The sequence below is a fragment of the Mya arenaria genome, chromosome 9 (genome assembly GCF_026914265.1).
Source record: "Mya arenaria isolate MELC-2E11 chromosome 9, ASM2691426v1".
NCBI classification, from domain to species: Eukaryota; Metazoa; Mollusca; class Bivalvia; order Myida; family Myidae; genus Mya; species Mya arenaria.
This window is the reverse complement of record NC_069130.1, coordinates 21,409,090-21,421,934: the sequence shown is the minus strand read 5'-3', so window position 1 is coordinate 21,421,934 and position 12,845 is coordinate 21,409,090. Positions and strand designations below refer to the sequence as shown.

Here is a 12,845-nt window from a genome sequence, read left to right as displayed (position 1 = left end):
ATATGAAGGTAACTTAACTAGCTCTTCATCATATTAAATAAAAATTAGCACAGTCTATGCCGCACACACAGAGCCCCGCATTTGATCTTTTACCAAAGTTTGATTGAGAGTTTAGTTTCTTGGCACACTATGACAAGTCTTTACAGGTATATTAAAGCTGCACTCTCACAGATTGATCGTTTTGAAAAAGTTTTTTTTTTTATCTTGGAATGAGCCACTTTATGCGAAAATGAATGGAAACCAGTGATATAAGAGTGCTGACAAAAAATCAGATCACCGATTTTAATTTAAAAAATGGATACTTGTGCATTTTTCTTAAACTGTTAGTAATGCTTTATGCCATTAAAATTAGTTTAGTCAGATCTTATGTCAGCAGTCTTATATCACTTATAGCAGATATTTTGGCAAAAATTGGCTCATTCAAAGACAAAAAATAAAAGATTTGTCAAAATGGTAAATCCGTGAGAGTGCAGCTTTAAAGTGTTTGAGAAAAGTAATCATCTTATCAACACCGGTAAGAAAACAAATACAGGGCTCTTTGCAGCTGTATAGTCTGTCCTTTAGTTAATTCAAAATGGTGAATAAAAATAAAAGTTGTCTTCTGTTTTAACTTTTAAGTCATTCAAAGGAATATTGCCTACTGTTGCAGCATTTGTGACTGCACATATCATGTGATATACACACACTGATATATAACAAAACCAAGTTCATTTGTCTCAGTATTTGCCAATTTTGGGCTTTCACTTCTTGAACATGTTTTGAGTTTTAGTGATCTGAATAGGCTAATGTTTTTTTTTATGACAATGATGCAGGTGATCTAAAACATATTTTTTACATCAAAAGATCGAGGAATGAACAAATATTTTTTGTGTGAAAAAACAACAGTTCAATTCATTTTTTTATGTAATTTAGTTAAAAACAAAACTTATTTAAAGTAACTATATGTATCTCTATATAATTCTATTATTTATTCCACAGAATATATTCCAACAGCAAATTTTAATGATATGCTTTTTTCAACCATTCCAATTTATTTTGTCAATAAGATCATTTAAACTATTAGCAGGCAAATTGACTATATTTAATAAATATCAGTAGGAAAATGACCAACTAAGATCTTAATTATACACAGTAAAGACAGTTACCATGACAATACTTGGTGCTTTTAGATGAAGGCAAAGATAACAGTCAGAGAGTTGCTACTGAAAAATTTCTTATCAAAATTTGATCAGGGTCAGTAGCCTTCAATGATATATTGTCATGGACCTATAAACTATGGTTTATAGGTCTGTGATTTATGTATATTGAATTAAAAATAAATAAAAATGTACATTAATTTTACTATATTCTTCTTTATATCTTAAATTCTGAACAATACAATTTTATTGTTTTATATGTCACTGAATGCATGACTTGTGTTCTTTTTTAGTTGCTAAACTTTTAATACTAACATGCCACACATATATATTAATGTTTTATGCAGTTTTCTTAAATCTTTAGTAAGGCTTAAGCCATTAATTATTAATTTCTGACCGAAATATGCCAATCTTTGATGTTAGCTTTTGTCAGCAATCTTCAATCATTGATTTGCAGATCTATATTTACCAAAAATTTGCTTTTTCCAAGACAAAAATTAAAAAAACATTTGTAATATTGGTAAATCTGTGAGAGTGCAGCTTTAATTTATTATAATTTGGCGATTAATTCACGTTTACATATCATATATGTGTTTCAAGAAATGGAACTTGATTGGATATTTTAAATATCAAAATATATATTTAATAATCCTATTTGAGTGTCAACAATTTTTAAAGTGTGTCAACGTTAATATACCATCCTCCACAGCTCCAACCCTGAAGAACACTCGCACAATATTGTCCCCCACCGCCACTAAGGAAAGTCCTAATAAAATTTAAAACATATTGACCTTAAAACTACTTGTGAATAATAATTTATAATTAATATACTGTCATTTAAACCTTAAAGTTGTTGAAATTATAATAGCTGCATTTTCCACATACTGATAAGTCATTTAAATAGCATAATTCTAGGCACCACCATACTTGTAAGTTTTCTTTTTCTAAGTCTAAATTTAATTTACTATGAAATGGCCTTATTTATTGCTTTTCCTATGTATTGAATGACTTCGTTCTTTGAAAAAAGGCCTTTTCATTGTTTTTATGATCCTTGTGGGAAACAGTGACACCATTCTGTGTATATCATAAACTTGTCAGACACTTTTAAATGTCCCCACAGCAGGACTGCAGAAAAAACCTTGACACTACCTAGTACAGAAAAGATGCTACACTAAATATTAAAAGTTGTAAATTTCTGGTTCTCAAGCTCTTCAAATTTGTTTAAATTATTACATATAGCTCGATATTTTTAGAATCATTCAACTTTTAAATTATTATCAAAGTGAAGAGTTTGATAAAGATTTAATTTAATACTTTCAATCAATAGCCTTTTTGATACTATAAAATCTATTACTTTAATTATTTTTCCTCCAGAAACCATTCCCTTATATTATAAGAAATTGTTCAATGAGGGTATGATTAAGTAAAATCTCCTATTATAAAGAGTACCATATATAAATAATTCATAAAAGAAACACAACTTTCACTGCACTACAATTAAAAAGACAAAGCATTTGCAAAGCAAAGTAGAACATAAGGTCTCTGACTAACTGATACATTCACTTAATCATATGACTGAAAATTTTCTTTCTAAAATTTCTTTTTCTCAAGTTCTTCAACTTTCTTTAAAAATTCTAAAATGGAAAATATGACATATATATATCTGTACTTCAAGAAGAAAAAAAAATAAATAAATAAAATCTTTTTCAGGTAAAGAGTATGATTTAGATTTGAATTTTAACAACTTTTTTATGTAAAATGTATTATTTTTCATTGCCTTCATTCTTAAAGCAAACCCCTTAAATTTCCATTTCCAAAATCTCCAATTATAAAGAATTCCATATTCATTACAGAAACACTGTCTGTTTCACTATTAACTAGTCTAATAAATAAGCAAAGCAATTATTTAAACATAAAATGATATGATGATGTAATAAGAAATGCTAACAGCAATACGGGATTTTATTTACATTTAGAAATGGGATCAAAGATGACACTTGACATTCTAAATGAACGAGAATGCTTAGAAAATATACAGAAATATGGAAGAGTTTTGTTTCTTAATGACACAAATTCAAAGTAATGTTCCTTTCTTGATTGGGTGGGACTAATTTAGCTCCGCCTAAAAATTGTTTTGTCATCAGAATAGGTATAACACACAATGTGATTGGATCAAAATCCTGATATAATAATAAACTCTGAATGGAGGCATCCAATCAAAATCTAGTAATAATTCCATTTGTTTCCAATTGATTGCACCATCAGTGATTTACACAGTCAGTGATTTATGGCCTTTTAACTTGTAATCGTCAAGTGGCAAGTGCATAATATGACTTATGTTAAATCATGTTTTAAGAGCTAATTAGAATTTTAAAGTCTAAGCTATGTGACAGAAAATTAATACCAAAATCTTTTTTTGAATTGTAGTAACTGATTCTTTTGCATTTGATGAGGTCAGACATTTTAAGATATATATAATATTCAGTGGATATGTGTTGATCAAGCATTTAATAACATGCCACAAAGCAGAATATTTATGAGGTCATTTTTTTTTTACTTCAGACCCTGGGGCAAGTTTGGAGAGTTGCACAGAATGCTTAAAGAACTAAAGTGTTGGGAATCAGTTCCTGTTTGCAGTGTGTGTAAACCACGTGATAAATTGCGTCATAAATGCTACATCAGAAGGCAATATTTTGATTTAAAACAAGAGGGCCAAATGGCCCTGAATTGCTCACCTGTCATATATTGCACAGATTTTTTAAGTTTTCACTATAACACATATAGAGAAAACCCATCAGCCCCAGGGTGTGGCCAATTTTGACTCCAGGGCCATAATTTGAACAAACTTTGTAGAGGTCCACTAGACGTTGAATCATGCCAAATATCTAAGCTCTAAGCCACGTAAGTTCAGAGGAGATGATTTTTGAAGTTTTCACTATAAACATATAGAGAAAACCCATGACCCCCCAGGGGGCGGGGCCAATTTTGATCTCAGGACCATAATTTGAACAATCTTTGAAGAGGTCCACTAGACGATGAATCATTCCAAATATCTAAGCTCTAGTCCAAGTAAGTTCAGAGGAAAAGAATTTTGAAGTTTTGACTATAAACATATAGAGAATACCCTAACCCCCCGGGGCGGGGCCAATTTTGACCCCAAGGCCATAATTTGAACAATCTTTGTAGAGGTCCACTAGACGATGAATCATGCCAAATATCTAAGCTCTAAGCAACGTAAGTTCAGAGGAGATTTTTGATTTTTTTTACTATAACCATATAGAGAAAACCCATGACCCCCAGGGGGCGGGGCCAATTTTGATCTCAGGGCCATAATTTGAACAGTCATTGTAGAGGTCCACTAGACGATGAATCATGCCAAATATCTAAGCTCTAGTCCAAGTAAGTTAAGAGGAGAAGATTTTTGAAGTTTTAACTATAAACATATCGAGTATACCCATGACCCCCCGGGGCGGGGCCAATTTTGACCCCAAGGCCATAATTTGAACAGTCTTTGTATAGGTCCACTAGACGATGAATCATGCCAAATATCTAAGCTCTAGTCCAAGTAAGTTCAAAGGAGAAGATTTTTGAAGTTTTCACTATAAACATATAGAGAAAACCCATGACCCCCCGGGGCGTGGCCAATTTTGACCCCAAGGCCATAATTTGAACAATTTTTGTAAAGGTCCACTAGACGATGAATCATGCCAAATATCTAAGGTCTAGTCCAAGTAAGTTCAGAGGAGAAGAATTTTGAAGTTTTAACTATAAACATATAGCAAATACCCATGACCCCCCGGGGTGGGGCCAATTTTGACCCCAGGGCCATAATTTGAACAAACTTTGAAGAGGTCAACTAGGCGATGAATCATGCCAAATATCTAAGCTCTAAGCAACGTAAGTTCAGAGGAGATTTTTGAATTTTTTTACTATAACCATATAGAGAAAACCCATCAGCCCCAGGGTGTGGCCAATTTTGACTCCAGGGCCATAATTTGAACAAACTTTGTAGAGGTCCACTAGACGTTGAATCATGCCAAATATCTAAGCTCTAAGCCACGTAAGTTCAGAGGAGATGATTTTTGAAGTTTTCACTATAAACATATAGAGAAAACCCATGACCCCCCAGGGGGCGGGGCCAATTTTGATCTCAGGACCATAATTTGAACAATCTTTGAAGAGGTCCACTAGACGATGAATCATTCCAAATATCTAAGCTCTAGTCCAAGTAAGTTCAGAGGAAAAGAATTTTGAAGTTTTGACTATAAACATATAGAGAATACCCTAACCCCCCGGGGCGGGGCCAATTTTGACCCCAAGGCCATAATTTGAACAATCTTTGTAGAGGTCCACTAGACGATGAATCATGCCAAATATCTAAGCTCTAAGCAACGTAAGTTCAGAGGAGATTTTTGATTTTTTTTACTATAACCATATAGAGAAAACCCATGACCCCCAGGGGGCGGGGCCAATTTTGATCTCAGGGCCATAATTTGAACAGTCATTGTAGAGGTCCACTAGACGATGAATCATGCCAAATATCTAAGCTCTAGTCCAAGTAAGTTAAGAGGAGAAGATTTTTGAAGTTTTAACTATAAACATATCGAGTATACCCATGACCCCCCGGGGCGGGGCCAATTTTGACCCCAAGGCCATAATTTGAACAGTCTTTGTATAGGTCCACTAGACGATGAATCATGCCAAATATCTAAGCTCTAGTCCAAGTAAGTTTAAAGGAGAAGATTTTTGAAGTTTTCACTATAAACATATAGAGAAAACCCATGACCCCCCGGGGCGTGGCCAATTTTGACCCCAAGGCCATAATTTGAACAATTTTTGTAAAGGTCCACTAGACGATGAATCATGCCAAATATCTAAGGTCTAGTCCAAGTAAGTTCAGAGGAGAAGAATTTTGAAGTTTTAACTATAAACATATAGCAAATACCCATGACCCCCCGGGGTGGGGCCAATTTTGACCCCAGGGCCATAATTTGAACAAACTTTGAAGAGGTCAACTAGGCGATGAATCATGCCAAATATCTAAGCTCTACGCAACGTAAGTTCAGAGGAGATTTTTGAATTTTTTTACTATAACCATATAGAGAAAACCCATGACCCCCCAGGGGGCGGGGCCAATTTTGACCCCAAGGCCATAATTTGAACAGTCTTTGTATATGTCCACTAGACGATGAATCATGCCAAATATCTAAGCTCTAGTCCAAGTAAGTTCAAAAGAGAAGATTTTTGAAGTTTTCACCATAAACATATAGAGAAAACCCATGACCCCCCGGGGCGTGGCCAATTTTGACCCCAAGGCCATAATTTGAACAATTTTTGTAAAGGTCCACTAGACGATGAATCATGCCAAATATCTAAGCTCTAGTCCAAGTAAGTTCAGAGGAGAAGATTTTTGAAGTTTTAACTATAAACATATAGAAAATACCCATGACCCCCCGGGGTGGGGCCAATTTTGACCCCAGGGCCATAATTTGAACAAACTTTGTAGAGGTCCACTAGACGATGAATCATGCCAAATATCTAATCTCTAGACCAAGTAAGTATAGAGGAGAAGATTTCTTAAGTTTTCACTATAAACATATAGAGAAAACCCATGACCCCCCGGGGCGTGGCCAATTTTGACCCAAGGGCCATAATTTGAACAATCTTGGTAGAGGACTATTTGGTGATCAGCGCACAGCTTAGCAGATTTCGGCATGTGTAAAAGCCCTGCTTAGATTGTATCTTAATCGTATTAAGTGGGAATGCGTATACGAAATATACATTTTGGTATTATTCAGGTATGCGTCAAATATAATGACATAAAACAAATATAAACAATACAGATATGTTTTCAGAGGTTACGTTAGATGATTGATAAAATAATCATTAGTTGATCTTGTTAACACAAAAGAGCAGACTATCCTATTACTACCTGACATCAAATACTAAGTGATTATTATCACTGATTGGCCTAATTTACACAATGTACATAGAGTACGGGGTTTGTTTGTGAGCAGTTGTCCTTTTAAATTGACAAAGGTATGACTGACGAACTGATCACACAAAACGGAAGCAGTCCATTCCATTATCCATGTAGTGTGTGTATTGTACGTTACCATTTGATTAAGATTACGCGTTTGTTTAAACACTTTTCTTACTTCTTTCTGGAAATAAGCATATAAAAGAAAGTATGCTATGACATGGTGTCCTCAAAATTATTTGCTATCATGGCAGTAATTGTATCCATTTGTTTTAATGTAACGGCTTATAATTTACATTCACCAACTGTTTACTATTTTAAAGACTTCTTATATGTAGATGCGTTATATTGACATACTGGTTTTAGATTGCTATATATCTATTTTCAGAGAGTAAAATGCTAATATGCCGTAGATTACGAAGCTACTCGTTAACAAACTCAAACTGTCATTAGGGTGAAATGTAAGTCATTACAAATGTGAACATGTGAAACAGGCATGTTTCTTATTGCAATTATTCAATTCCATGCAGAACTCTGGTTGCCATGGCAACCAAAAGGAAAAACTTTAAAAATCTTCTTCTCCCAAACCACAAAGCTTAGGCCGTTGATATTTGGTAGTTAGGATGACCAAATAGTCCTCTACCAAGATTGTTCAAATTATGAACAATCAATTATAGAAACAAGAGACGTAACCACTACCGACTACCAGTTAAAAGATTGTCTTGAAAATATATTTTGTTTCTGGTCAATACATGTTAATGTTGAAATGTTCATGTGGTACTATGTTGTGTTATCTAGTCATATTATCATGTCAGTAGCTCCCTACAGTACCTTATTACAAATTTTCTTTGTAATTTAACTGCAAAAGGATTGGTTCTCAACATCACACTTTTGTGGTTTTAAAATGTTATTGTTTACTTCTTATATCATGTAAGAATTTAGTTTTCTCAGTTTTCTGAAAGAAAATGTTCTTGTAAAACATACAGAATATTCAACTGCTTGTTTTACTTGTTACTGACTGATTATCAAAACAAAATTGATATTTTTCTTTGTGTTTACTTTACACGTATGTATTCAATACCGTACACAAAATTTAGAGCCTGCGGTCTCATGATCTGTAATAGTAACTTGTAAACACTAAAGTATAGTTGCGTTCTGAATAAATAATGTAATTTATACAAATAAATGTACAAATAATATTGTAAGGGAACATTTTTTCTTAAACTGGTTCATGTAGTTTATCTATATGCCTTATATATGATGACCAAAGATAGTTAAATAATGATTAAAGCGATTATAAATCGATCATTGATTGTTTTCATAAACCGATTATCTATAGTAATATTTCAGTCCGATTCCCAACACTAATAAGCAATAAAACAGTCAATTGTATATATAATATATATCAACATCTACAGATACTTAGCCATAAGTTTTCAATTTTGGATAAAATTAACAAAATTAGAATTGCATACCTTCCTGTGCACATCTGTTTAATAAAATGAATAAATTTCCTTTATCATTAAGCAAAACAGTTTTTAAAATAACAATTGAAGGAGTTCTTATTGAAAAAATGTCCTGAGGTAAAATGGTATTATTAAAACATGTGCTAACAATATTCCCAAATAATTTGGTACAGTATGACAAACAAATGAGCTCATGATTGTGACGAATCACTGTTTCTATGTCAGCATAAGCTCACGATTGTGACGAATCACTGTTTCTATGTCTGCAATCAATTTTTTTGAAATAAAAGGTAAAAAAGTGTTATTGATTATCCTTCAAACTAAATTCAATTGACGCCAAGTCTGTTGCTAACTATTGCACCAGTCAATTGTAACCATGGCCTCCCCAGGTCCGGGGAATAGTGGGGATTTTCAGTCCAGCCAACCCCGGCTTTATAAAGCTACAATAATTAGCGATCAGGGATACTTTTTTATTATTTTGACATTTGTTACTAAAGTAAACCTGGGAGGAAAAGTGCGCCGGTGTGGGGCTCGAACCCACGACTGCCGGAACACTAGCACAGCGCTCTAACCAACTGGGCTACTCGGGCGGCTGGTTCTAACCGACACTAGCTACATTATGTATCCCTGTCTCGAGTCTGCCATAGTCTAAAAATCTTCAAAGGACTAATTCCCGCTTAAATTCCTTCCCTGCAGGGATGAACTGATGGTAAAATGTCCTCGCACCAAAGGGAACCTAGGTTACGCCCATTCCCCGGGAAATTTTGCGGGGGAAAAGCAGACAAAGCTTTGCGGAGTAATGTCACTATGTGGGGGGGGGGCGTAGTCCAAATAATTGTACGTTGACAGATTTTTTTTAGATTTTTGATATGGCAAATCCTTCACGTACAAATTGTTTAGTATCAAAAGTGGGTAGTTGTTCCGATCAGGATTCCGGGTTAAAGCACATAGCGTCTATAAAATATCATAAAAACAAGAAATATTACCAGATAATGTTATTTTATATTAGTTCCGTACACAAAAAAATAAATATCCAACTTATAATTATGAGTTTGACGGCTTTTTTCATTTCATTCTGTCAAAACATAACGATATATACATGAAGGGCACCTGCAAGGCTTTAGGGCACAGTTTTAAATCGCTCGGAACATTTCGGCCATGGCCGAGTTGTTACGATTGTATAACGAGGTCTATCTCGAAGCTTTGTCGGAGGAGGCCGAGCTATTACGATTGTATCGAGTTGTTCCCCTTCGCATAATTGTTGTCTGTGTCAGTCAGCTTTCGTTTTATTGGAAAGGTAAACAACTTGTTTTAATGCACTAAATGCTTGTTTAGTGCAAAATAACATTTCACTTACATGGTAAAATATGAATATAACTCTTTATGATCAATTTCAACCATAAAATACTTCACTTAAAACAATTTCAATATTTTTAAAACACCCCCGTTTTTTGCACATTCCCGTTTAGACCACACGCGCTAGTCACATAATCAAATATTTTACAAAATCGGCCTATATATGTATTTTTAGATATCTTATTATAGTATATAGCCGTTTTAGAACATTAAAAAATCGTGTGTCAAGTACCTGTGGTTTAGACGTTAGGGATTGGAAGAATCCCGTATAACACGTCTATTATTTTAGACTAGGGGGGGGGGGGGCGCATACCTGTGCGTGATCAAAAATAACAAACAATTCTTATCATTTAAACCATCATGAAAACAAACGGCATTTAGACTTACCATACAGTTGTCTTCAATAAGTCCGTAGCCCAAACTTTTATGATTGTCCATTTCAATCCATTTTTTACACGAATGTTCGTCTGAGGTCACCGGAGTAGGTCCTACTTGATTTGATGCTAAACCGGTTTAAGAAAATGTTCGTCTCATACGCAGTAACCTCCCCTATTGTACAGTAGCAAATACATAATCCGTCACAAAATCTTCGCCTAACTCTCATAAATGTGATTTAAAAATATGTTAATATTTAATCAACGTGTTTAACGATCTAGCATTCATCTTTGAAACATTATTACAGTATCTTTATCCTCCATTCACAAAGACGTGGACATGATAAGCAAAGTACATGCTTATATTTGATAAACGAACAAAAACATGCAAACAGGTAGCAGGATGAAACAATATGAACAATATCATTCCTAATGCTTAGAACGTATACTTGATCATAGATAATGACATTTAAGACTTGAGTTTTTAAACTATCATGAATTGCTATACACTTTTGCAAAAAAAAAATACCCCTTGCAATAGTATTTGGATATATTTACTTCTTATTTATCAATGTAAAGCTATCATTCAGTTACGGCAGGTGTTCAATGTAACTGAGCACAATTTAAGAGTGTAAACGAATTTCGTCACTGCTTTTAGCTACAGCTCCTAAACCCTGACAATAAGTGAACCGAGAAAATGGCTCCTTTTCAAAGAATCATTTGAAATGGATGAATTCTGAAACAAAGAATGATTGTTGAGCTTATTTTTTACGAAGTATTAAGTCAATACACAATATTATAGAACATTTATAAATGAACATTTATAAATAATATCACTGACTTATAAATAATTGTTTAACCTATAATAGGTTCGTGATAGTGCTATCATACATATATGTACCCATTTCATATGGCAAGAAAAATAACATACCGTGAGTGATGGAAACGAAATAATAAAAAGAAGCCACTTTTGCATAGGATAAAAGATACACATCGAAAGTTTTTTTTTCTTTAAATTGGAGTGATCAAATTAAGTTTGTCACTAATAAATCTCCAATTGGTGGCTTTTATCAATAGAAATTGACTGTGGAATTCTCCAATTGGAATTTTCCCCAATTGGAGAACCGTTTTTACAAAATCATAATTTTTGATTATTTATTAGATTTTAATTATGTTTATGAATCTAGTACTACAGACATACATAGAAATGTAATTTTCTGTTCCAAATTGTAATATTTGATTTTTTTCAAATTGCTGATTTTTTCCCCCGTTTTGGCTCATATGGAAAATTCTCCAATTGGAGTTTGCCAAAATTCCGCGGGGGACCTAAAATCCAATTGGTGGCCAACGGGAGAAATCAATTTTGGAATTAAAATTTTCATATTTCTTAAAACTTTTTTTTTAATTTTACTTAAAATATTTCTTATTTAATGGGCAAACTTTCTATGTGTCGCTTTTGAATTTGATATCTAAGATAATAAAAAAACTAAGTTTGCAAGTAAACCGGATGTTACTTTGGTTCTTTATGGGCTAAATCGCCTTCATGTGGTCTAATAGGCGCTGAAAATGCTAAATTACAGCTGCATATGAGCTTGTTTGGCTTTGAACGGGTTTTACGGTTCCCAAAATCAGGACAACTTAGCGCCTATTATGTTTATGAGAGCTGCGTTTGGCACTGAGTGGGGACAAAATGATGTGATCTTTAAATCTTAATCAGAGCTGCATATATGTTTCTTTGGCTCTGTAAACGCGTTACGGTTGATAAAATTGGTCTTTTCGACACTGAAGGTGCCAAACTAGAGCTTGGCATTTGTTTGTTTTACTCAGAATGATCATAATGGTAATTGCAATGGTATGGTCTATTTGGCATTCATTAGACTTGATTAGAGCTGCATATGTGTTTGTTGGGCTCTGAAAGGGCTTTATGGTAGCCAAACTTTGTTATTTGGAACATTTTTTGGTAAAATATTTGCATGTGTCATTGGCTCTGAATGAGGTTAATGGTTGCCACAATGTAACGCTTTTAAAATTGAGTGCAGGCTTTAGAAATGCATATATTAGGTCTGAATAGGGCATCGGTTTTCCAAACTGTTTTTGGGTATAGATAGGCTTAATAAGAGCCAGACATTAATTCGTTTGGCTCTAATTGAATTTACTTCGTGGTTACCGTAGCCAAAATGCAGTCTGCTTGGCACTAGAAGATGCTTTAGGATAAAAAAGTAGAATTAATTGGAGTTGCATATGTGTGGTGTTGGTCTCTATGGGTTGTATTTCTTTGATATATTTGGTACTGAATATGATTAATGAAAAGCTTCACATTGTTTTGCTCCGATATACGCGTGCGTTGAGATATGTTTTATTGTACGCACAAAATATTCAGTCAGCTATCTTTTACTTTTTATACGCCCATCTTACGATGGCCGTATTATTGGAACATCCAATGTTGTCCGCTCTCTAACTTGAATATTTCTCATCCAATTTCCACCAAACTTCATGAAAGTGTTTGTTGGTGAAATATCTAGGTCAAGTTCGA

At 33.9% G+C, this 12,845-nt stretch overlaps 1 protein-coding gene across 3 annotated transcripts in view; it reads left to right on the top strand.

Moving 5' to 3' along the window:
- Positions 1 to 12,845, top strand: part of LOC128202666 (uncharacterized) — a 35,962-nt gene that overhangs the window by 16,699 nt on the left and 6,418 nt on the right. Inside the window, exon 2 of one of the 3 annotated variants that reach the window (XM_052903704.1) lies at positions 3,699 to 3,774. The exons of 1 other annotated variant lie outside the window; for it this stretch is intronic. The gene's annotated coding sequence lies outside the window, so the exon portion shown is untranslated. Of the gene's footprint in view, positions 1 to 3,698; positions 3,775 to 4,807; positions 5,197 to 12,845 lie in introns of those variants that run through there. One more of the 3 variants, XM_052903703.1, reaches the window with a different exon arrangement.